The 23291-nt window shown below is 46.9% G+C and overlaps 1 long non-coding RNA gene across 1 annotated transcript in view; it reads right to left on the bottom strand.

Moving 5' to 3' along the window:
* Positions 1–7729: 7729 nt before the first annotated feature.
* Positions 7730–23291, bottom strand: part of LOC135050882 (uncharacterized) — a 19281-nt gene continuing 3719 nt past the window's right edge. The window contains exons 2-3 of the long non-coding RNA XR_010241898.1: positions 8839–9951; positions 7730–7871 (exon numbers count right to left, since the gene is read on the bottom strand). This is a non-coding gene — a long non-coding RNA (uncharacterized LOC135050882). The remainder of the gene's footprint in view (positions 7872–8838; positions 9952–23291) is intronic.

The raw sequence follows: 23291 nt of genomic DNA, 5'->3' as shown, positions 1-23291 counted from the left end.
ATGCCATCTGTAAAAAAAGCTGAAGTTAAAGAGAGGCTGGCTTCTACAAATGGACAATGATGCTAAACACAACTCACAATCCACGGTGGATTACATCAAGAGGCATAAATTGAAGGTTTTGCCATGGTCTTCACAATCTCCTGACCTCAACATAATTGAAAATCTATGGATAGACCTTAAAAGAGCAGTGCGTCACAGACAGCCCAGGAATCTCAAAGAACTGGAAGACTTTTGTAAGGAAGAATGGGCGAAGATACCTCAAACAAGAATTGAAAGACTCTTGGCTGGCTAAAAAAAAGCGTTTACAAGCTGTGATACTTGCCAAAGGGGGCAGTACAAGGTATTAACTCTGTAGGGTGCCCAAACTTTTGCAGATGCCATTTCTCTATCGTCCTAGTGGATGCTGGGGTTCCTGAAAGGACCATGGGGAATAGCGGCTCCACAGGAGACAGGGCACAAAAAGTAAAGCTTTAGGATCAGGTGGTGTGCACTGGCTCCTCCCCCTATGACCCTCCTCCAAGCCTCAGTTAGATTTTTGTGCCCGGCCGAGAAGGGTGCAATCTAGGTGGCTCTCCTAAAGAGCTGCTTAGAAAAGTTTAGCTTAGGTTTTTTATTTTACAGTGAGTCCTGCTGGCAACAGGATCACTGCAACGAGGGACTTAGGGGAGAAGAAGTGAACTCACCTGCGTGCAGGATGGATTGGCTTCTTTGGCTACTGGACATTAGCTCCAGAGGGACGATCACAGGTACAGCCTGGATGGTCACCGGAGCCTCGCCGCCGGCCCCCTTGCAGATGCTGAAACGAGAAGAGGTCCAGAATCGGCGGCAGAAGACTCCTCAGTCTTCTTAAGGTAGCGCACAGCACTGCAGCTGTGCGCCATTTCCTCTCAGCACACTTCACACGGCAGTCACTGAGGGTGCAGGGCGCTGGGAGGGGGGCGCCCTGGGAGGCAAATGAAAACCTTTTTTGGCTAAAAATACCTCACATATAGCCTCCGGGGGCTATATGGAGATATTTAACCCCTGCCAGAATCCATTAAAGAGCGGGAGACGAGCCCGCCGAAAAAGGGGCGGGGCCTATCTCCTCAGCACACAGCGCCATTTTCCCTCACAGAAAGGCTGGAGGGAAGGCTCCCAGGCTCTCCCCTGCACTGCACTACAGAAACAGGGTTAAAACAGAGAGGGGGGGCACTAATTTGGCGTTAGAAATATATAAAAGATGCTATAAGGGAAAACACTTATATAAGGTTGTCCCTATATAATTATAGCGTTTTTGGTGTGTGCTGGCAAACTCTCCCTCTGTCTCTCCAAAGGGCTAGTGGGTCCTGTCCTCTATCAGAGCATTCCCTGTGTGTGTGCTGTGTGTCGGTACGTGTGTGTCGACATGTATGAGGACGATGTTGATGAGGAGGCGGAGCAATTGCCTGTAATGGTGATGTCACTCTCTAGGGAGTCGACACCGGAATGGATGGCTTATTTAGGGAATTACGTGATAATGTCAACATGCTGCAAGGTCGGTTGACGACATGAGACGGCCGACAAACAATTAGTACCGGTCCAGACGTCTCAGAAACACCGTCAGGGGTTTTAAAACGCCCGTTTACTTTAGTCGGTCGACACAGACACGGACACTGAATCCAGTGTCGACGGTGAATAAACAAACGTATTCCTTATTAGGGCCACACGTTAAGGGCAATGAAGGAGGTGTTACATATTTCTGATACTACAAGTACCACAAAAGAGGGTATTATGTGGGATGTGAAAAAACTACCGTAGTTTTTCCTGAATCAGATAAATTAAATGAAGTGTGTGATGATGCGTGGGTTCCCCCCGATAGAAAATTATGGGCGGTATACCCTTTCCCGCCAGAAGTTAGGGCGCGTTGGGAAACACCCCTTAGGGTGGATAAGGCGCTCACACGCTTATCAAAACAAGTGGCGGTACCGTCTATAGATAGGGCCGTCCTCAAGGAGCCAGCTGACAGGAGGCTGGAAAATATCATAAAAAGTATATACACACATACTGGTGTTATACTGCGACCAGCGATCGCCTCAGCCTGGATGTGCAGAGCTGGGGTGGCTTGGTCGGATTCCCTGACTAAAAATATTGATACCCTTGACAGGGACAGTATTTTATTGACTATAGAGCATTTAAAGGATGCATTTTCTATATATGCGAGATGCACAGAGGGATATTTGCACTCTGGCATCAAGAGTAAGTGCGATGTCCATATCTGCCAGAAGATGTTTATGGACACGACAGTGGTCAGGTGATGCAGATTCCAAACGGCACAAAGGTGTATTGCCGTATAAAGGAAGAGGAGTTATTTGGGGTCGGTCCATCGGACCTGGTGGCCACGGCAACTGCTGGAAAATCCACCGTTTTTACCCTAAGTCACATCTCTGCAGAAAAAGACACCGTCTTTTCAGCCTCAGTCCTTTCGTCCCTATAAGAGTCATATCTGCCCAGGGATAGAGGAAAGGGAAGAAGACTGCAGCAGGCAGCCCATTCCCAGGAACAGAAGCGTTCCACCGCTTCTGCCAAGCTCTCAGCATGACGCTGGGACCGTACAGGACCCCTGGATCCTACATGTAGTATCCCAGGGGTACAGATTGGAATGTCGAGACGTTTCCCCTTCGCAGGCTCCTGAAGTCTGGTTTACCAAGGTCTCCCTCCGACAAGGAGGCAGTATGGGAAACAATTCACAAGCTGTATTCCCAGCAGGTGATAATCAAATTACCCCTCCTACAACAAGAAAAGGGGTATTAATCCACATTATATTGTGGTACTGAATCCAGAAGGCTAGGTGAGACCTATTCTAAATCTAAAAAAATTTGAACACTTACAAAGGTTCAAATCAAGATGGAGTCACTCAGAGCAGTGATAACGAACCAGGAAGAAGGGGACTATATAGTGTCCCGAGACATCAGGGATGCTTACCTCCATGTCCAAAATTTGCCCTTCTCACTAAGGGTACCTCAGGTTCGTGGTACAGAACTGTCACTATCAGTTTCAGACGCTGCCGTTTGGATTGTCCACGGCACCCCGGGTCTTTACCAAGGTAATGGCCGAAATGATGATTCTTCTTCGAAGAAAAGGCGTCTTAATTATCCCTTACTTGGACGATCTCCTGATAAGGGCAAAGTCCAGGGAACAGTTGGAGGTCGGAGTAGCACTATCTCGGATACTGCTACAACAGCACGGGTGGATTCTAAATATTCCAAAATCGCAGCTGATCCCGACGACAAGTCTGCTGTGCCTAGGGATGATTCTGGACACAGTCCAGAAAAAGGTGTTTCTCCCGGAAGAGAAAGCCAGGGAGTTATCCGAGCTAGTCAGGAACCTCCTAAAATCAGTGCATCATTGCACAAGGGTCCTGGTAAAGATGGTGACTTCCTACGAAGCAATTCCATTCGGCAGATTTCACGCAAGAATTTTTCAGTGGGATCTGCTGGACAAATGGTCCGGATCGCATCTTCAGATGCATCAGCGGATAACCCTATATCCAAGGACAAGGGTGTCTCTCCTGTGGTGGTTACAGAGTGCTCATCTTCTAGAGGGCCGCAGATTCGGCATTCAGGATTGGATGCTGGTGACCACGGAGGCCAGCCCGAGAGGCTGGGGAGCAGTCACACAAGGAAAAAATTTCCAGGGAGTGTGATCAAGTCTGGAGACTTTTCTCCACATAAATATACTGGAGCTAAGGGTAAATTTATAATACTCTAAGCTTAGCAAGACCTCTGCTTCAAGGTCAGCCGGTATTGATCCAGTGGGAAAAACATCACGGCAGTCGCCCACGTAAATAGACAGGGCGGCACAAGAAGCAGGAGGGCAATGGCAAAAACTGCAAGGACTTTTCGCTGGGCGGAAAATCATGTGATAGCACTGTCAGCAGTGTTTCATTCCGGGAATGGAAACTGGGAAGCAGACTTCCTCAGCAGGCACGACCTCCACCCGGCAGAGTGGAAACTTCATCGGGAAGTTTTCCACATGATTGTAAACCGTTGGGAAATACCAAAGGTGGACATGATGGCGTCCCGTCTGAACAAAAAACGGGACAGGTATTGCGCCAGGTTAAGAGACCCTCAGGCAATAGCTGTGGACGTTCTGGTAACACCATGGATGTACCAGTCGGTGTATGTGTTCCATCCTCTGCTTCTCATACCTAAGGTACTGAGACTTATAAGACGTAGAGGAGTAAGAACTATACTCATGACTCCGGATTGGCCAAGAAGGACTTGGTACCCGGAACTTCAAGAGATGCTCACAGAGGACTTATGGCCTCTGCCGCTAAGAAGGGACTTGTTTCAGCAAGTACCATGTCTGTTCCAAGACTTACCGCAGCTGCGTTTGACGGCATGGCGGTGGAACGCCGGATCCTAAGGGAAAAAGGCATTCCGGAAGAGGTCATTCCTACCCTGGTCAAAGCCAGAAAGGAGGTGACCGCACAACATTATCACCACATGTGGCAAAAATATGTTGCGTGGTGTGAGGCCAGAAAGGCCCCACGAAGAAATTTCAACTCGGTCGATTCCTGCATTTCCTGCAAACAGGAGTGTCTATGGGCCTCAAATTGGGGTCCATTAAGGTTCAAATTTCGGCCCTGTCGATTTTCTTCCAGAAAGAAGTGGCTTCAGTTCCTGAAGTCCAGAAGTTTGTCAAGGGAGTATTGCATATACAACCCCCTTTTGTGCCTCCAGTGGCACTGTGGGATCTCAACGTAGTTCTGGGATTCCTCAAATCACATTGGTTTAAAACCAGTCAAATCTGTGGATTTGAAGCATCTCACATGAAAAGTGACCATGCTCTTGGCCCTGGCCTGGACCAGGCGAGTGTCAAATTGGTGTTTTTTTTCTCAAAAAAGCCCATATCTGGTTGTCCATTTGGACAGGGCAGAGCTGCGGACTCGTCCCCAGTTCTCTCCCTAAGGTGGTGTCAGTGTTTCACCTGAACCAGCTTATTTTGGTGCCTTGCGCCTACTAGGGACTTGGAGGACTCCAGGTTGCTAGATGTTGTCAGGGCCCTGTAAATATAGGTTCCAGGACGGCTGGAGTCAGGAAAACTGACTTGCTGTTATCCTGTATGCACCCAACAAACTGGGTGCTCTTGCTTCTAAGCAGACTATTGCTAGTTGGATGTGTAATACAATTCAGCTTGCACATTCTGTGGCAGGCCTGCCACAGCCAAAATATGTAAATGCCCATTCCACAAGGAAGGTGGGCTTATCTTGGGCGGCTGCCCGAGGGGTCTCGGCTTTACAACTTTGCCGAGCGGCTATTTAGTCAGGGGCAAACACGTTGGTAAAATCCTACAAATTTGATACCCTGGCTAAGGAGGACCTGGAGTTCTCTCATTCGGTGCTGCAGAGTCATCCGCACTCTCCCGCCCGTTTGGGAGCTTTGGTATTATCCCCATGGTCCTTTCAGGAACCCCAGCATCCACTAGGACGATAGAGAAAATAAGAATTTACTTACCGATAATTCTATTTCTCGGAGTCCGTAGTGGATGCTGGGCGCCCATCCCAAGTGCGGATTATCTGCAATACTTGTACATAGTTACAAAAATCGGGTTATTATTGTTGTGAGCCATCTTTTCAGAGGCTCCGCTGTTATCATACTGTTAACTGGGTTCAGATCACAGGTTGTACAGTGTGATTGGTGTGGCTGGTATGAGTCTTACCCGGGATTCAAAATCCTTCCTTATTGTGTACGCTCGTCCGGGCACAGTATCCTAACTGAGGCTTGGAGGAGGGTCATAGGGGGAGGAGCCAGTGCACACCACCTGATCCTAAAGCTTTACTTTTTGTGCCCTGTCTCCTGCGGAGCCGCTATTCCCCATGGTCCTTTCAGGAACCCCAGCATCCACTACGGACTCCGAGAAATAGAATTATCGGTAAGTAAATTCTTATTTTTTTTGTTTTCTGTTCTTTTGATAGTGTAAATGATGGAAATAAAATCAAACTTTTTTTTTACATGTTATAAGAATGTCTAATCTGTAATTTGATGCCTTTTGGAGATTTTTCCATCTTTCCTTGGCTTCTTTTTGCACATTAAAATGAATTTTTGCCTGGGGTGTCCAAACTTTCGATCCCCACTGTATATATATATATATATATATATATATATATATATATAAATATATATTAATCTGAGTGGGCCCCAGAGATATCACTATACCAGGCCCCAAGATTTCAGTTGCTGGCCCTGGTCACAGCTGAGTGACTATTAGTAGCTGCACATGTGTCTATGTCGCACTTGGATGTTCCGTGATGGTGGTGTGAGAGGATTTATTCTGTAACTGAACCACTTGGGAGAGGTAATGGGAGTGTGGCTTCCATTTTGGGAATGTGTTACTGCTTGCAACTGCAATCCCATACACAGTAGAAATGTCTCCCACATCTTACTACTTGAAGCCATGCAGCGCAGCCATGGTTCCACTCAGATGGGCAATATTAGCCTGATGTTGTCCAATGGGTGCATCTCTGTACGCAAGTGGCAGATCAAAGACGCTAATTATGGGCGTCTCTACACAACTCCCAGTGGCTGCGACATTACCATATTTTTGTACATGAATCAGGCCCTGTGTTACTTAAAGTGTAATTAGTCATTAACTGAGCAACTTGAAAATTCTACTAAAGAGGAAATGTTTTTTGTTATGGTGACAGCAGTTTTGCAAGTTCCTTGAAAAGGGAAGTGAGACGTATTCTAAGAATCGGACAATGGAAGTGCTCCAGTGGCGCTATTGGTCAGCGTGCGGTACTTATAAGAATCAAACAATGAGCCTAATTCAGACCTGATTGCAGCAGCAAATTTGTTAGCAGTTGGGCAAAACCAAGAGAGTTAGATTTGGGTGTGTTATTTTGTTTCTGTGCAGGGTAAATACTGGCTGCTTTATTTTTACACTGCAATTTAGATTTCAGTTTGAACACACCCCACCCAAATCTAACTCTCTCTGCACGTGTTTTATCTGCTCCCCCTGCAGTGCACATGGGCCCTCATTCCGAGTTGTTCGCAAGTTTCTTCGGTCGCACAACATATTCGCATTTTTGCGAACACATTGAACAATAGCGTAAATCCGCCCCAACCGGGGATTTGCTATTTCGCACGCAGTATTATACAAAGTAGGCGTATGCCAAATGACAACGCACAAATGCATACCCATCGCAATTTCACAATCCTCATCTTAAAAATCCTAACTTCTCGTAAAGTTACACATTCCTCTTAAAAATGCTCACGCTTTTGTGGAAACACGCACAGCAATGGGTTTTTTTATTCCCCCCCAAGTTAAATTACACCTTTCAATTCAACAAGCCATCCTCAATTACGAATCTAATTAGTGTAATGAATAATTGTGGTAATGACCAATTAAGTCTTCAAAGAATACCTACAGAACACTTTGTAGGCATAATTGGCCATTACCATGTTTGTTTTTAAATAAGTTAAATAGATGTGTAAACTGTGCGGGGGCTAATGTTACATAGCATATTTTAGTGTGGATGTGTAGTGTGTGAATATATGTGGTTACATGTTTTTCTAAACAATAAGCTACTAACTAACATAATTTGATTGTTTGTAATTAATAACATTAATAATCGTAAGTGTGATGTGTGTTTTTTGTAAGGTAACCAATTTCTGCTAGGCAATATGCTGTTCCGTTATTGAATTTAAAAACACAACACCCGCTTAACTGCAAAAAAAATTTTTTATTATTTTCACATATTTTTTTTGCCTTTAGTGTATTTTTTTTATAAAAATTAAATTAAATTTAGCAAAATTTTTGGAGCATCTTTACATCACACATCATGGCCTGCAAATGGGCCCTTAAGCTGGCCAGGATGCCAGGCAGGCTTGTGGGATCTCCAACTGCATCATCTGAAATGCAGAGCAAAAATAATATTTTAAAAATTACTCACATTACCTATTACACAACCAACCCACAAAGCACACTTTAATGGCAAAGGGACTACATCATGGATGTTTGAATGTTAAAACAGTACCATACCAACACAAAAGCATGCTCAGCAATGTTTGTAATTATTAATTTTTAAAATTACAAAGTGTACCACACCATGATGTACATTTACTAAGATGGGAGTTCTATTTAAGATGGGACGTTGCCCATAGCAACCAATCAGATTACACATATCTTCTCGAAGGTGCTAAATAAATGAGAAGTTGAATCTGATTGGTTGCTATGGGCAACATCCCATCATGATTAAAACTCCCATCTTAGTAAATGTAACCCCATGCTGGGATTAATTCACATTTGGAGTGAAGCAGACTTGTATTTTTAGGTGTTTGGCCTGCATCATTACACTGCATATCAACATCTTCAGAAGGACAACATATCCTAGCATGCCCACACTCCTTGAAAGCCTGCCTTACTACATAAGGTGAAACCTGTTTTTTTATGTTATAAATTATTTTTTTGGAGTGTCACTTTCACAACACAAAACATTGTGTCCTTAGCCTGGCTATCAAAGTGAAGCATGCCAGTTGATTGTGAAAATATTAGGAATACCCAGGCACAAGTGTAAAAGAACAACAACATACTAAACTCCACTCAGGTCTAACTGTTTCACTGACAACCTAGCACATATAAACCCTGTTGTCCTGGCAACCCTGTCGACCTACTGAGTGTCGACCTAGAGTGGACACCCTAAACATTGCAGACATAGACACTGCACATCTAATGATACTAACATAAAGGTAAATGCAACATCTATACCATGAAGAAGAACACAAACCTTCTGTGGGCCAAGATTGATCACAGTACAACACTGCATGTATTTTAATTTTAAGTAGGTAACCAATACATTTTAAATGTTGAAACACTTACTCTCAGCTGCCACATGCGGACTCCCAGGAATCTCAGCTGGGGCTTCTGCTGCCCATTCACTCGGTGGGGAAGGGGGCTGGATGGGGGAAGGAGGCTGGATTGGGGAAGGAGGCTGGATTGGGGAAGGAGGCTGGATGGGGGAAGGAGGCTGGATTGGGGAAGGGGGCTGGATTTGGGAAGGAGGCTGGATTGGTGAAGGAGGAGGGATTGGGGAGCTATTTTCAGAGGGTGGGTCTGATTCAGAGGGGGACAGAGACGGGTATCGGTAAAGAGAGGGGGAGGGGGCCTGAGAATGGGCCTGGGAAGAAGACGGGGATGGGGAGAAAGAAGGGGAGGGGGCCTGAGAAGGGGACTGGGAAGAAGAGGTAAATGCAACATCTATACCATGAAGAAGAACACAAACCTTCTGTGGGCCAAGATTGATCACAGTACAACACTGCATGTATTTTAATTTTAAGTAGGTAACCAATACATTTTAAATGTTGAAACACTTACTCTCAGCTGCCACATGCGGACTCCCAGGAATCTCAGCTGGGGCTTCTGCTGCCCATTCACTCGGTGGGGAAGGGGGCTGGATGGGGGAAGGAGGCTGGATTGGGGAAGGAGGCTGGATTGGGGAAGGAGGCTGGATGGGGGAAGGAGGCTGGATTGGGGAAGGGGGCTGGATTTGGGAAGGAGGCTGGATTGGTGAAGGAGGAGGGATTGGGGAGCTATTTTCAGAGGGTGGGTCTGATTCAGAGGCGGAGGGGGACAGAGACGGGTATCGGTAAAGAGAGGGGGAGGGGGCCTGAGAATGGGCCTGGGAAGAAGACGGGGATGGGGAGAAAGAAGGGGAGGGGGCCTGAGAAGGGGACTGGGAAGAAGAGGGGGATGGGGCAACAGAAGGGGAGGGGGCCTGAGAAGGGGCCTGGGAAGAAGAGGGGGATGGGGCAACAGAAGGGGAGGGGGCCTGAAAAGGTGCCTGGGAAGAAGAGGGGGATGGGGCGACAGAAGGGGAAGGAGCCTGAGAAGGGGACTGGGAAGGAGAGGGGGATGGGGCGACAGAAGGGGAGGGGGCCTGAGAAGGGGACTGGTGTGGGCTCCCAGCAGCAGCAGCTTGCCCTTGTGCTCACCCTAGAATGACATATGTAATATTTAGGTTGTAGCATTAACATTTTTAACATCAGCATATTCCTTTTACTCTGTTCTGTCCCATGTTAAAGAGACAGAGGTAACATTAATACGTTTTTTTAATGTTAAAACTGGTGATGTTGCCCATAGCAACCAATCAGATTATACGTAACATTTATTAAGCTGCTTCTATCAGATAATATATAGAATCTGATTGTTGGATATAGGCAACATCACCAGTTCTAAAAACCTCCCACCTTATAAAATTAAACCCACTGAGCAATTGGGTTCAGTTGACAGGCTGTGTAGCAACTCTGCACAACAACATTCACTTTTGCAGAAGCACCTTGCTACACAGTCAGTACTGCTTGCCCTACCCACACACACTGTGTCATGTTTATTCTACAATAGTTTATTGTCATTGTGCAAATTTTCACACTCTCACTTAGTGAAAGTAGGCAAAGTTTATGCTAAAATTCTCAGTGTTATTTACTGTAATATTTTACTTACTGCGCCTACGTATGTCACGGATTTGTTGGCGGAGTTTCCGCCAACAGGTCCGGCGTGCGCCTGCGGAGGTCGCTTCAGCGCCTCTCCAATTGAATGATGGTCCTCCTGCTGCGGGTGCGGGTTCTCAATAAGCGGCGGACCTCCGCGTAGGCCTCGCACTTTACCCTATTTGGGATAAAGGGCCCTGCGCAGCCTACGCGGCGGTCCATTACTGCTACCAGGACGCCAGCTCGCGGCGGGTAAAAGCTGCTGCACGCATGATGGCAATGGCGTTTTCCATATATGGGCTTATATTTATAGTGTGTGGTGGTATGTGATTGGTTGTAATTGCATGGTGTCATCTGTAATAAACTTTATTGATATGTGTACATTAATGTGCAGGACAGTTTGTACAGTTCTCATGGGCGGAGATTCGCACCCGCGGACACACACACACCTACACCGGAGATTCGCACCCGCGGACACACACACACACACATCATTGAGATATGGCTTCAAAACATAAACATATTAGTCTACACATATATATATATATATATGTATTTAAAACAACACACACATTTTTTTTGCCCTATTTTTGCCCTTAGAAAAACACAACTAAGTGTAACAATCTGTTTACTCACTACATTTTGCTGGAACAAACAGCTACACAAAGTCACAAATTTGTGGTTTTTTTAGGATCAGATGGTGTGGAATTTTTATGGTAAACAGATGCACAAGCTAAACAGAAAATTAAACAAAAAAAAAACGTTGTTTACATTCAAAACTACAAAAGTAATTTTTATTTAAAAAAAAAAACATTGTATACAACAATCTTACACAACATACATGAAAAGGAGAACATTACATAAAAAAACTGTACTGAAACAATATAAAATACTCGCAAAACTCACTCAGAAATGTGTTCACTCAGAAATGTCCACCTTGCTTCAGTAATTTTCAGCATACACCCACACACACACAGACTGCATGCAGGGCGTTTATATAGCCAGTGCAACAATTACTGGCCCAATTTGCATAATATACACCTGCGCGGAATTCCGCACCAGAAAACACACGCAGCTATAAATAGCTAAACACTCGTGCATACACACATGCCACCAGCAACATGGCTACTCGCGAGCAGATGTCAGCAGAGATGGACGAGGTGCAGCAGCAGGTGGCAGCTTTAGCACATAGACGCATAGCACTGCGGAGGCAGATGCTTGACTTTGGCAATGCTGAGTTAGAAATAGCAGGACCCAGTACTAGACAAACTCCATCTTCTGATACCCAGGAGTTAGGAGTGAATCCCCAGCCAGACATAGATAGTGGGGAAACTGAGGGTGATTCCGGACTAGCAGCTCAAACACAAACTACACAAGCAGCTAGTGAAGAGGAAGATGGTGAGGAAGGACAGGACGATAGCTCACAGGCTACTTCCAAAAAAAAAAAAAGACAGCCCGCCTTCACTAAGAGGGAGTTACGGGTTTTGGTCACACAGGCCATGCAAAAAATACATCGAGGACCCAAAAACATGGGTGCTGCAACCAAAGACAGAATTTGGAGGGACATCACTGATTCTGTTAATGAAGTCGGCTCAATAGTCCGCACCTCGCAGGAAGTTCGAAGACGGTAAGTGTATATTGCCAGTCCATTTTCTGTGCCAAGTATTCTTAAAAAGTTAGTTAGATATGATGTTGCCTATAGCAACCAAATGCATAACATGTGTACTATATATTAAAGCAGGTTTTCATAATTTTTCACTACCTTGCCCCTATTTTCACCACATATGTAGTTGGGCCGACTTCAAATCCCGCCTGAAGGGCAAGAGGTCTGCGGAGTGAAATGCCTCGAGGGCAACAGGGGGAGGTCCTGCTGCCACTGTGGAATACACAGATCTGGAGGAGATGGCTATGGACTGTGTGAGCTACGAGGAGGGGGTTGTGGTGTCTCATATGAACACGGACCTGCCTGAAATACTCCATGCACATGACTTGCCAGGTACGTTTACACACATATTCGTAATGTAAATTTTTTTGGGAACCAAAAGTCTCATATTGTTTTTTTCTACTCTTTTTCCAATCATTCTTCTATTTGCTTTGAACATAGCACAGCACAGGTGGGTGAGCAGGTAGAGTCACAGGAGGGTTATGTGGCTGAGGCTGAGGTGGAGGGACCTAGTGTCTGTGCCAGTGTGGGACCACACATTCCATCTGTCCAGATACCAACTGGCCCCCCCACCCAACCCTCTGCTATCCCGGAAATCCTGACTGAAATAGCCAGGTATGGTGAGAGCCTGAATGCTTTTCAGGACAGGATGCCCCGGGAGGTAAGCCAGATACCTGTCCGGCTCACTGGGCACAGAACCAGTGTGGAGCAAGGTGTAGCTCAACTCTGCCAAGGTCTGGCAGAGATCAGGCAGGGCCAAGATCAACTCACCTCCTCCTTCCAAGAACTTGCCAATTCGATACGGCAAGGGCTCCAGGACATCGCTGTCTACCTTGTCCACAGTGGCAGAGAGCCAGCCACATCGGCTCCCTCCCCTCCCCCTGCCCAGGAAGAACATCCCACTGGGCAGGGCCCTCGAAGGTCGCTCCGCAGACCGAGCCATGAAGAACTACATCAGGCGGGGGGAAAAAAGAGAAAGTGATGTCTCTCCAGATGGGCAGCACCCATGTTTTACATGTTGCCTCGATGTATTTTTTTATTTTGGATTTTGGCTTGTGTGGCCAGAATGTAGAACTCCCTCAAAGTGAAAGGTTTTCTTTAAATTGTAGCCTGTGAGTTATTTGGGCCTACACCTGAGCCATCTTTCTCTTCCTAGCGTGCTATGTATGTCTGTGTTTGTGTGTTGGTTCCGGAATCTACCTCAGTTCCCCTAAAAGTTTAGTCTGGCTGGGGGTTCACTTAGTTAATTTAAAACATCATATTTTGTCAGAAGATGGGGTTACCATAGTACTGGGTTCTGCTATATGCATTTTGCCACTGCCATCTGCTTGCTGCTATGTCCATCTCTGTATGTGATGCTCATTTGTAGCCATGTTGTGTTGGTGATTTTGTAATTTTTTTGAAGTAAAAAAAAATTACTTTACAATTGTTTGTGTGTTTTATTAAAGGTTATGCACTCAGGAATACTGTGCCCTGTAAACTTGAACATGGCATACTGACATTTGTGGAACAAGGGAACAATCAGAATATTAAGACAAACATTGCATAGTGTAATTTAAAATCTGTATGCCTTGCACAACACTTAATTGGCCATATAAAAAACCCAAACAAAAAAGGAACTTGGGTTACTAGGGGCAACATGCCATATTATTAGATATGGACACATATTCCTCTTATAAAACTAAAAAAAACATATTAAGTCACATTAAATGTAGGCTGCATTATGGTGCTCATGTTATTTGGTATGTACAAAGGAATATGTCTATGTCGAGAAGATTTAGCTGATGTAGTTTATAAATTTGTTTAGTCACATTTGGGATTATTAAACAAATAATTAAAACATGCATTTAACATCTGTTAATTTTTATTTGTCCAAAAAATACAGTGCATTATTTGTGAGTGTGTCAGATTTATTTGTGGTAACAATACAAGTATTAAGTGGCCATATAATTGCTGTTTCTATTATTTTGTAAGAACAGTGTTTGGCGAGTAATTGCTCAACAGGTGAATTCAGTTGCTAATTAATTGCTAATTAAAGCAGACACACACTTGTAACAGTACTTCGCAAGTGCTGAGTAGCTGCAGACTTACTCTTCGGCTGCGTCAAGACAGCGAACATTTGTTATGTACTTTTACCATAGGATACGCATTTTTGCCAAAAACACGCCTACTGCTGGATGCATACTCCCACACTAGCCGCCCACTTTCACGCCCATTTCGTTGGATTGCGAAGCCGTGCCTCTGCCATGCCTCCGTCACTCCCTGTTTTCGGTTATGTATTACGAGCAGATTTTTGTTTAGGAATTCTGCACAAGTGTCGTATCGCTCGCTGTGCGCATGCGTATTTCCGCTTTTGCACATGCGCAGTTTGAGATTTTTTGCCGTTTGCGATGCGATGAACTGCTGCGAACAACTCGGAATGAGGGCCATGGTTTTGCCCAATTGCTAACAAACTTGCTGCTGCGATCAACTCAGAATTACCCGCATGGTTTGGTCCATTAGCTAACAAATTTGCAGCTGCGATCAGGTCTGAATTAGGCCAAATGTCCAAAGTAAACAAATGTTTTGTTTGATAATACTGAAGTAATAAGTAGATTATAGGCTGACTAATGAAAGGAGGTAACTGGTGGATATTGTGTTGCAATAATACAGCATCAACTATCCATCATCTCTGGTGGCTGTGCGCCAGGGACGTGCGGTGAGCTAAATGGCTCAGGAGGCACTGGTTAGCACCAGAGCCAGATTTATACACAATATATGAGCCAAAGGGTACATGTGGGTATTATACACAGGTGCAGCAGTAGAAACTCCTGGAAATTTGGTGATTTGAGCAGAGATGTGCAGAAAATATAGGCAGGTGAGGCACTGCATCACCTGCCATAGACGTTTTACTCCAGAATTTTGGCTATAAAAAAAGATTAGAATAATACAAAGAAGATATTTTACATTTTCTTTGTATTTTTTCATATACTTTATACAGTCAAAATTCTGGCACAAACATTAGTATGACAGGAAAGGCTCTGCCTCACCTGCCTCACCCACCGCACCTCACTGCTGTGCACACCTGAACGAAGCAACACTTGAATAGTTCCATCGGGCGCCATCTAGCGGCCACCGGCACGTCCAACACTTGATAGATGTGTGGAGCAGCGTTAGCCATTTATTATATAGGATCTGTGCCACTGAATGTACTGGCAACTAGAGGTGTATTAATGAAGAACTATGTAAAGATTAGAATCTGCTCAGGAAATGCTCTTTTCAGTAAAGTTGTCCCATAGGACTGATTGGAAATTTTATCCCAGGAGAATGTCCAAAACAAGCATCTCAGTGTGTTAAGCACAGTTCACCGTTTTTTTATAATGACACATCAACCTGCCACCTTTGGGACAATTTGGAAGAAAGCATGCATACTGTAGTAAGGAGGGGTGGTCTTCTGTATACCACCGTCCGGGATCCCGACCACCGGCATGTCAACACATATTCTCCCTCTTTTGGGGGTCCACAACCCCCCCTGGAAGGAGAATAAATAGCGTGGCATGTGTAGCGTGCCACCGTGCTCGCAGCATGGGGCTCAATAGCGCTCGTCCAGCTGTCGGTATGCCGGCGGTTGGGATCCCGGCACCGGTATGCTGGCCCCCGAGATCCCGGCCGCCGACCACTCATACTACACCCGTGAAGAGGGTTACATCATACACAATAGCACTGGCGTTTCTATAATGGGTGCAGTGTGCACATGGGCCCCTGAGTCCAGAGGGGGCCCACACCACACACACTGTACCCATTTTTTTAATACTCACCTAACCGGCGCTGTTAAAACCCCATGAAAATGGTGCAGCGGCCATTTCCACGGAGTTCTGCGCATGCGCAATAGAGAAATCTCTAGGGAAATATCCGCCGTGCCATTTTCCCAGAGAATTTCAATCAGTGTCGAACTGGAGCATAAAGGGCCCACCGGGGAAATGCCGTGGTAGGGGCCCATGTTTAGGGGTGTGACCAGTCTCCAAAGGAGGTGTGGTCAGACTCCACATTGGTTTGTCTAACCATTAGAGAGCCAGGTGCATGGTCTGGGCCCCTTGATAAATATACAGTAAACACTGCTAGTGCATGCATGATAATGTACCAGATTAATAAGAGCACTGAGGAAAATACACCATAGTCCTGTGGAGTATAAGGTAACATATGTACAATTCAATTGCACGGTCTGGGACTTGATCCCTGGAGGTGGAGGTGGGCCAGTCCAACCTGATTTCAACCTACTCATGATTTCGTTCTGCATACCTCTCAACATCTGGAGGTGGGAATGTGGTGCTCCCTTCCACACAAATCAGAACAGTTGGGAGGTATGCGTCCTCTCATAAAGTTAATCATGCCACCCCATGTAAATTTTCATGCTTCCCCGGCAGTGAATTAATGCCAATGTTTATATTCAAAGTCACAATAAAGGCAGGTATTTTAGGGACATACTGTACATCAATAAAGAAAGTATCCTAGACTGAAATGCAATACGTACTATACTTTGCAGGAAGCTGTGATCTACAAATAGTATGCTGCACAGCGCCACCTCCTCTATAACCCCGCCTCCGTGCACAGGAGCTCAGTTTTGTAGTTGGTGCCATGCAGGGCAGACATACAACAGGCAGGGCTGCTCAAGTAGCCCACAGAAGAGCTTTTTAAGTGAAATTTGAAGACTTCATGGGCTGCAGCAGAGACACTGTGAGTGCTAGATGTCAGTCAGACATCTCATGCTGCAGCTCCATCACCTCCCCCAGCGGCGCTGTATACTCCCGCACCCTGGTTGCCGGGTACTTACAGCGGAGGCTCCGGTTTTCTTCAGTCAGGCACACACACCACCGCAACTCTCCAGTATCACGTGGCCACACTCAGGGAGGAGGTAAGAGGGTCCCCCAGGCGGGACTCGCTGGAAACCGCGATCCGGTGCGGCCGGTGGGAGGCGGGCTGCCCGCGCTGGTTTGGACACCTTGGCAGTACAGGGACCCCACTAGACCACCAGGGCAGGTGCACAGGTCGGTTTTACTAAAAAACGTTTTTTTTTTATATGGCCCACAGTACCCGGTGGTTAAGTCCAGCAAGGGGATAAGGCTCTGACCGGTAGCCCCTCCCCCAGCCCCAGGGGACCATTTAGAGTAAATGTTCTCGCCCTGGAGCTGCATCTCTCTCTCTCCCTCACTCCCTGTTAGCGTTTGGGCGCCATTTTCACATGCTGAGCTGATCCTGGGACTGTTTGGGCAAATCCTCCTCTGTAAAGCCGTCTGCATGTCAGCGCTGTGCATTTTACAGGAGACTTAAGTATTCTGCATGTCTGTTGACAGTGTTAGTTAAGAAACAGTGCATTTAGTCACGGTTATGTATTACAAGTACCCTGTGATATACATCCAGTGTTTACTGTGCATTGATATATCTATTGATTGTATAGCCTTACTTTGTATTAATTTGTATTGCTAGTCAAGTGCAGTTTTATTGCATGTCAACATTTCTGCAAAGTGCGTCAGGGTTATTGTTTAATATAGGTGTTTCACAGGATATACTTGACTGTGATTTTCAGTCACCATATACCTCTTGAATTCTCTGTTTGTGCTAATACACTGCACAGGGAGTTCTTGTTAAGGTATTAGACTGCTGATATTGTACTGGGTTGCCTGCGAATTGAGCTTACAGGTATGTCAGCTACAAGGGGCGACAGTGCTGTGGCTGATCCCAAAGTGCATGGTGGTGACGCTGCAGACACATTATAGGAAAACATAGCAGTGGAGGGTTTAGGTTCTGGGGTTCTCTACCCCCCACTGGGACCGTAGCAACAGTGGTTCATAATGACCCACCTTGGGCAACTTTTTCTATGTTATTAAGTACGATGGTAACTAGACTTACTCCTCATATGGGACCTCACATGCCGGTACAACCGCATATTGTCCCTGTGTTTAATCCGCCATGTGCAGATCACCTGTCCACTCAGTTATAGCAATTAAACCACTCACTGACTAAACAGAAATCCAAAGGTGGGAGGCCGGCTTCTAGGGTTTACCCAGGAATGGTTGAAGACCACTTTCGATGCCTGTGTACGGGAAGTCATCACTCGCGCTTACGCCATATCCTTCAGGAATCGCCCCCCTCATCGATTTTGCCTGACAGACATCCCTTCAGATCAGGTGAAGGCAAAAACTCTTCATTCGGTGGTACAGTCCCTCCTGGACACAGGAGTGGTGGTGCAGGTGCCTCTGGCTCAGAGAGGCAAGGGGTACTATTCACCGCTGTTCCTAGTCCCGAAACCGAATGGGTCCTCTCGGCCCATTCTCAACCTCAAGTTCTTGAACAAATTTGTGAGAGTCTCCAAGTTTCGTATGGAAACTCTTAGCTCTATTGTTCTGGCCTTGGAGCCCGGGGATTATATGGTCTCCCTGGACATACAGGATTCTTACCTGCATATTCCTATTGCAATGTCGCATCAGCAGTACCTGAGGGTTGCTGTGGGCAACCTCGAGTATCTATTTCGGGCTTTACCTTTTGGTTTGACCATGGCCCCGCGAGTCTTCACGAAGGTCATGGCAGTTATGACGGCTGTACTCCGCCGTCAAGGGGTCAGGATCCTCCGGTATCTGGACGACTTGTTGATCCTGGCGAATTACCCAGAAATTCTCCTGCATCATCTGGATATGACGCTCCAGTTTCTGCATGCCCATGGGTGGCTCATCAACTGGAAGAAATCTTCCCTGGTCCCTGCTCAGAGCATGGTGCACCTGGGGGCATTGTTGGACACTCACAACCAGCGGTTGTTCTTGTCTCAGTAGAAGGTACTGAAACTTCAGGACAGGATTCGTTGCTTCCTATCTCGTCCGCAAGTGTCAATACACTCGGCGATGCAAGTACTAGGTGTCGGTTTTCGACATGGTGGAGTAAACTCAATTCCATTCCCGCCCTCTGCAGGAACTGATTCTTGCCAAGTGGGATGGCCTATCTCACCGGATCAGGTCTCAAAAGATCTCCTTGTCTCCGTAGGTCCGTCTGTCACTAAGCTGGTGGCTGCAGGACCAACGATTGAGCAAGGGTCGTCCAATTGGGTCCTTCTGACGACGGATGCCAGTCTGAGAGGTTGGGGCGTGGTGTTGGAGCAACACTCCCTTCAGGGAGGGTGGACCAAGGAGGAGTCTCTCCTTCCAATAAACATTCTGGAACTGCGGGCGGTGTTCAATGCACTGAACTTGGCCCAGCATTTAATACAGAACAGACCTGTTCAAGTGCATTCGGACAACGCCACCATGGTGGCATACATAAATCATCAAGGCGGCTTTCGAAGCCGCATGGCAATGAGAGAAGTATCAAGGATTCTTCAGTGGGTGGAATGCCATCTGCCAGCCATATCGGCAATGTTCATTCCGGGGGTCCTAAACTGGGAAGCGGACTTCCTCAGTCGTCAGGTCGTACACGCCGGAGAGTGGAGCCTCCATCCAGAAGTATTTCAACTCCTAGGGAACAAGTGGGGCCTACCACATGTAGACCTGATAGCGTCTCGACACAATCACATGGTTCCGGTCTTCAGAGCAAGGACAAGGGATCCTCAAGCAGCGTTTGTGGACGCACTGGCAATTCCATGGAACTTTCGGCTGCCATACGTGTTCCCTCCAGTGTTACTCCTGCCCAGAGTAATAAGGAAGTTCAAGTAAGAAGGAGGAATCCTATTTCTGATCGCTCCAGCGTGTCCCAGACGGCATTGGTTCTCAGATCTTCAGGGTCTCTTGATAGAGCGTCCCCTTCTACTTCCGCAGCACCCAGATCTCCTCATTCAGGTCCCCTGTGTATATCAGGATTTGGCCCGGTTGGCTTTGGTGGCATGGCTCCTGAAGCTTCGGTTCTGAGGGCCAAAGGATTTTCTGAGGCGGTCATTCAAAACATGTTGAAGGCCCGTAAACCGGCTTCTGCTCGGATTTATCATAGGGTCTGGAATTCTTACTTTGCTTGGTGCGCCACTAACAATCATGACACTTTCAAGTTTAGTACGGCCAAACTTTTGGCCTTTCGACAACAGGGCCTGGACTTGGGCCTTCGTCTGGCCTCCCTCAAGGTTCATATTTCTGCCTTGTCGGTTTGGTTCCAGAGAAAAATTGCGACTCTACCTGATGTTCTTACATTCACTCAGGGTGTGTTACGAATTCAACCTCCTTATGCCTGTGTCTCCTTGGAATTTGTCGGTGGTTCTAGTGGCATTACAAGAGTCTCCATTTGAGCCTCTTGAATCTGAAGACCTTAAGTGGCTTTCCATTAAGGTATTGTTTCTACTGGCTATTGCCTCTGCTAGACGGGTGTCGGATTTGGGTGCCTTGTTTTGTAGGTCCCCCTATTTGATTTTTCACCGTGACCAGGCGGTTCTTAGGACACGTCCCGGGTACCTACCTAAGTTGGTGTCTTTTTTCCACCTTAATCAGGAGATTGTGGTTCCAGCCTTTGTCTCTCCTGAATTGTCTTCCAAAGAGAGGAGAGCTCCCATCAGGAAGTCTGATTCTCTCTTTGTACTGTTTGGTTTTCACAAACGTGGATGGCCTGCTTACAAGCAGACCCTGGCCAGATGGATTAGAATGGTGATTGCACATGCTTATGTACGGGCTGGTCGTTCAGCTCCTGCGACTATCAAGGCCCATTCTACTCGGTCTGTTGGACCTTCTTGGGCAGCCCGCCGTTGTGCGACCCTTGAACAATTGTGCAAGGCGGCTATGTGGTCCTCAGTGAACATGCCCATAAGGTTCTATGCCTTTGATACATCTGCCTCCCAGGATGCTTCCTTTGGACGCCGGGTTCTTGTGCCCGCTACAGTGCGTTCCCTCCCATGAGGAACTGCTTTAGGACATCCCTGTTGTTATTCCCTGTTATACCCAGTGTACCCCGCTGCAGAAAAGAAGATTTATGGTAAGAACTTACCGTTGTTAAATCTCTTTTTGCGAGGTACACTGTGTTCCACAGGGCGCCTACCCTGACGCACTTAGCTTCTTTGGGTTTGTATGGCATTAACCGCTGAGACCTTTTCCTGTTGTGAGAATGTGTTATATATGGCTACTAATGGTTGTTGTCTCTTTTACCTGCTACTGCATTGGACTAGTTAACAAAACTGAGCTCCTGGCGTGGTTATAGAGGAGGCGGCGCTATCCATTCTGGGAACAGTCAAAGATTTTAGCCTGTTGGTGTCTCGGATCAAGATCCTACTCTACACCCCGATGTTATTCCCTGTGGAAAAGAGATTTAACAACGGTAAGTTCTTACCATAAATCTCATTTTTTATTCACTTCCCTGCTGACCATGCAGCACAAACACACGTGTAACAGTCACGCTCCCACCCAGATGCTTTGCTGTGACCTGTTTTTTTAAAAGCTTTCTGGTGACAATCCACACCCCTGAACAAATAGAGAGGAAGAAGGATACAAATGCCCTATAATCTCTATGACTATACTGGATGAAGGCAAATAAGAAGTAGCCAAGAGTTGCAGGAAATATACTGTAAATGTATTGCCAAAAAAGATACAATCGCCAATAAAGCATTAAATACAGTACGTAACACTAGAAAAATAAACCAGGAAAGGCACAATAAACAATTGATGGTATAAACTAGGGGGATGCAATCATTTGCCGGCTGTCGTGATCCCGGCGCTCAGGATACTGACGCTGGAATCCCGATAGCCAACAATGCCGACAACCAGAATCCCAGCGTACAGGGACTATTCTCAATCATGGGTGTCCATGGCACCCGTAGAGTGGGAACAGAACCTGTGGCGAGCGCAGTGAGCCACCAAGCACGCAGTATAGCGAGCGCAGCGAGCCTGCAGGGGGACTCTTTGTTATCGACCCCGCTGCTGGCAATCTGGCGAGCGGGATGCCGCTGTCAGGATTTTGACAGTCGGCATCCTGCCCACCAGTAAATGGCATGTATTTCAGACCAGGAACTCTTCATGTATAAGAACTGTGAAATGGAATAGTATAAACTTGTAGCCGAATTACTTCTTGCATCAAAACAGGGTTTAGAAGAAAGGGTATGAATTAACCCTTAATGATCTTCTGGAGTGGTTTCTGTGCAGGGTTTTCCTTACGTGAGGCGGGGGCCCATGTGCAGACTCCAGGTGGGGACCCTCCTCTCCACGGCACCGTAGGCTCCGACACTGTGCCAGAGCCTACTGCGCATGCGCAGGTCTCCTCTCCACGGCACCGTAGGCTCCGACACTGTGCCAGAGCCTAATGCGCAGGTCTCCGGAAACATGGTGCCCGCCATGTTCCGGAGACAAGATTCAAACTGCACATGCGCAGCAGGCATTTTGGAAGAGATATTTTGCGCAACAGCAGTGGCTGCAGTGCCCGACACTGGACTCTGGAGAGGTGAGTACTAAAATATGGGTGCAATGTTTGTGGTGTGGGCTCCCCCTGGAGCCAGGGGCACGTGTGCACTGCATACATTGCACCCATTATAGAAACGTCAATGTTTCTGTGCCTTCTTGTCTTTTGGAGGGTATTAAGGAAAGGGGATTGTATCGGGATCCCGGTGCTTGGGATGCTGGCAGTCAGAATACTGACAGTGGCATCCCGATGCTCAGGATCCCGACATCTACTAGGTTAGTATGCTACCAGTGGCGTGCGGTGAGGTCAGCAGCTGGTGAGGCACTGCAGCCATAATGTTTGCCGAATCCCGCCGATGACCCATATAGCTGCTGTGCTGATGCCCGCTGCCACCCCTGTGCTGATGCCCACTACCACCCCGAAGCCACTGCCAGTTACTGCCGCCGTCACTGATGAGGCAGCTTGTGCAGGTGAGGGATCTTCTCAGATCCCTCCCCGATGTCTCCCCACCGTTTTCACAGCTCTGTGACTGTCCATTGCTGCAGTAATCCTCCTGCCATAGACCCCCCCATCCTCCTGCCTTAGACCCCCCCCCCCCACAATTAGTCTAGCTGATATCCCACTGGCCACCGGCTGCTTCTGATTAGGAACACAGCAGCCCTGGTTACCTGATAAATTAGTGATAATGTCCACCCGGTTGTGAGCGTGGCCCCTGGCGTGGGCGCTCACTGCTATGCTCTCTCCTCTTCTGCTGTTAATGTTTCCCTGGGGCTGAGGCTGAGAGCCGCAGTGGCGGCAGCGTGGGCGCTCGCCGCTCTCTCCTCCTTATTGCTGTCAATTCGCCACTGTGGCAAATT

The sequence above is a fragment of the Pseudophryne corroboree genome, chromosome 2 (genome assembly GCF_028390025.1).
Source record: "Pseudophryne corroboree isolate aPseCor3 chromosome 2, aPseCor3.hap2, whole genome shotgun sequence".
NCBI lineage: Eukaryota > Metazoa > Chordata > Amphibia > Anura > Myobatrachidae > Pseudophryne > Pseudophryne corroboree.
The sequence above is the reverse complement of the archived record's forward strand: the minus strand, read 5'-3'. Positions and strand labels throughout refer to the sequence as shown.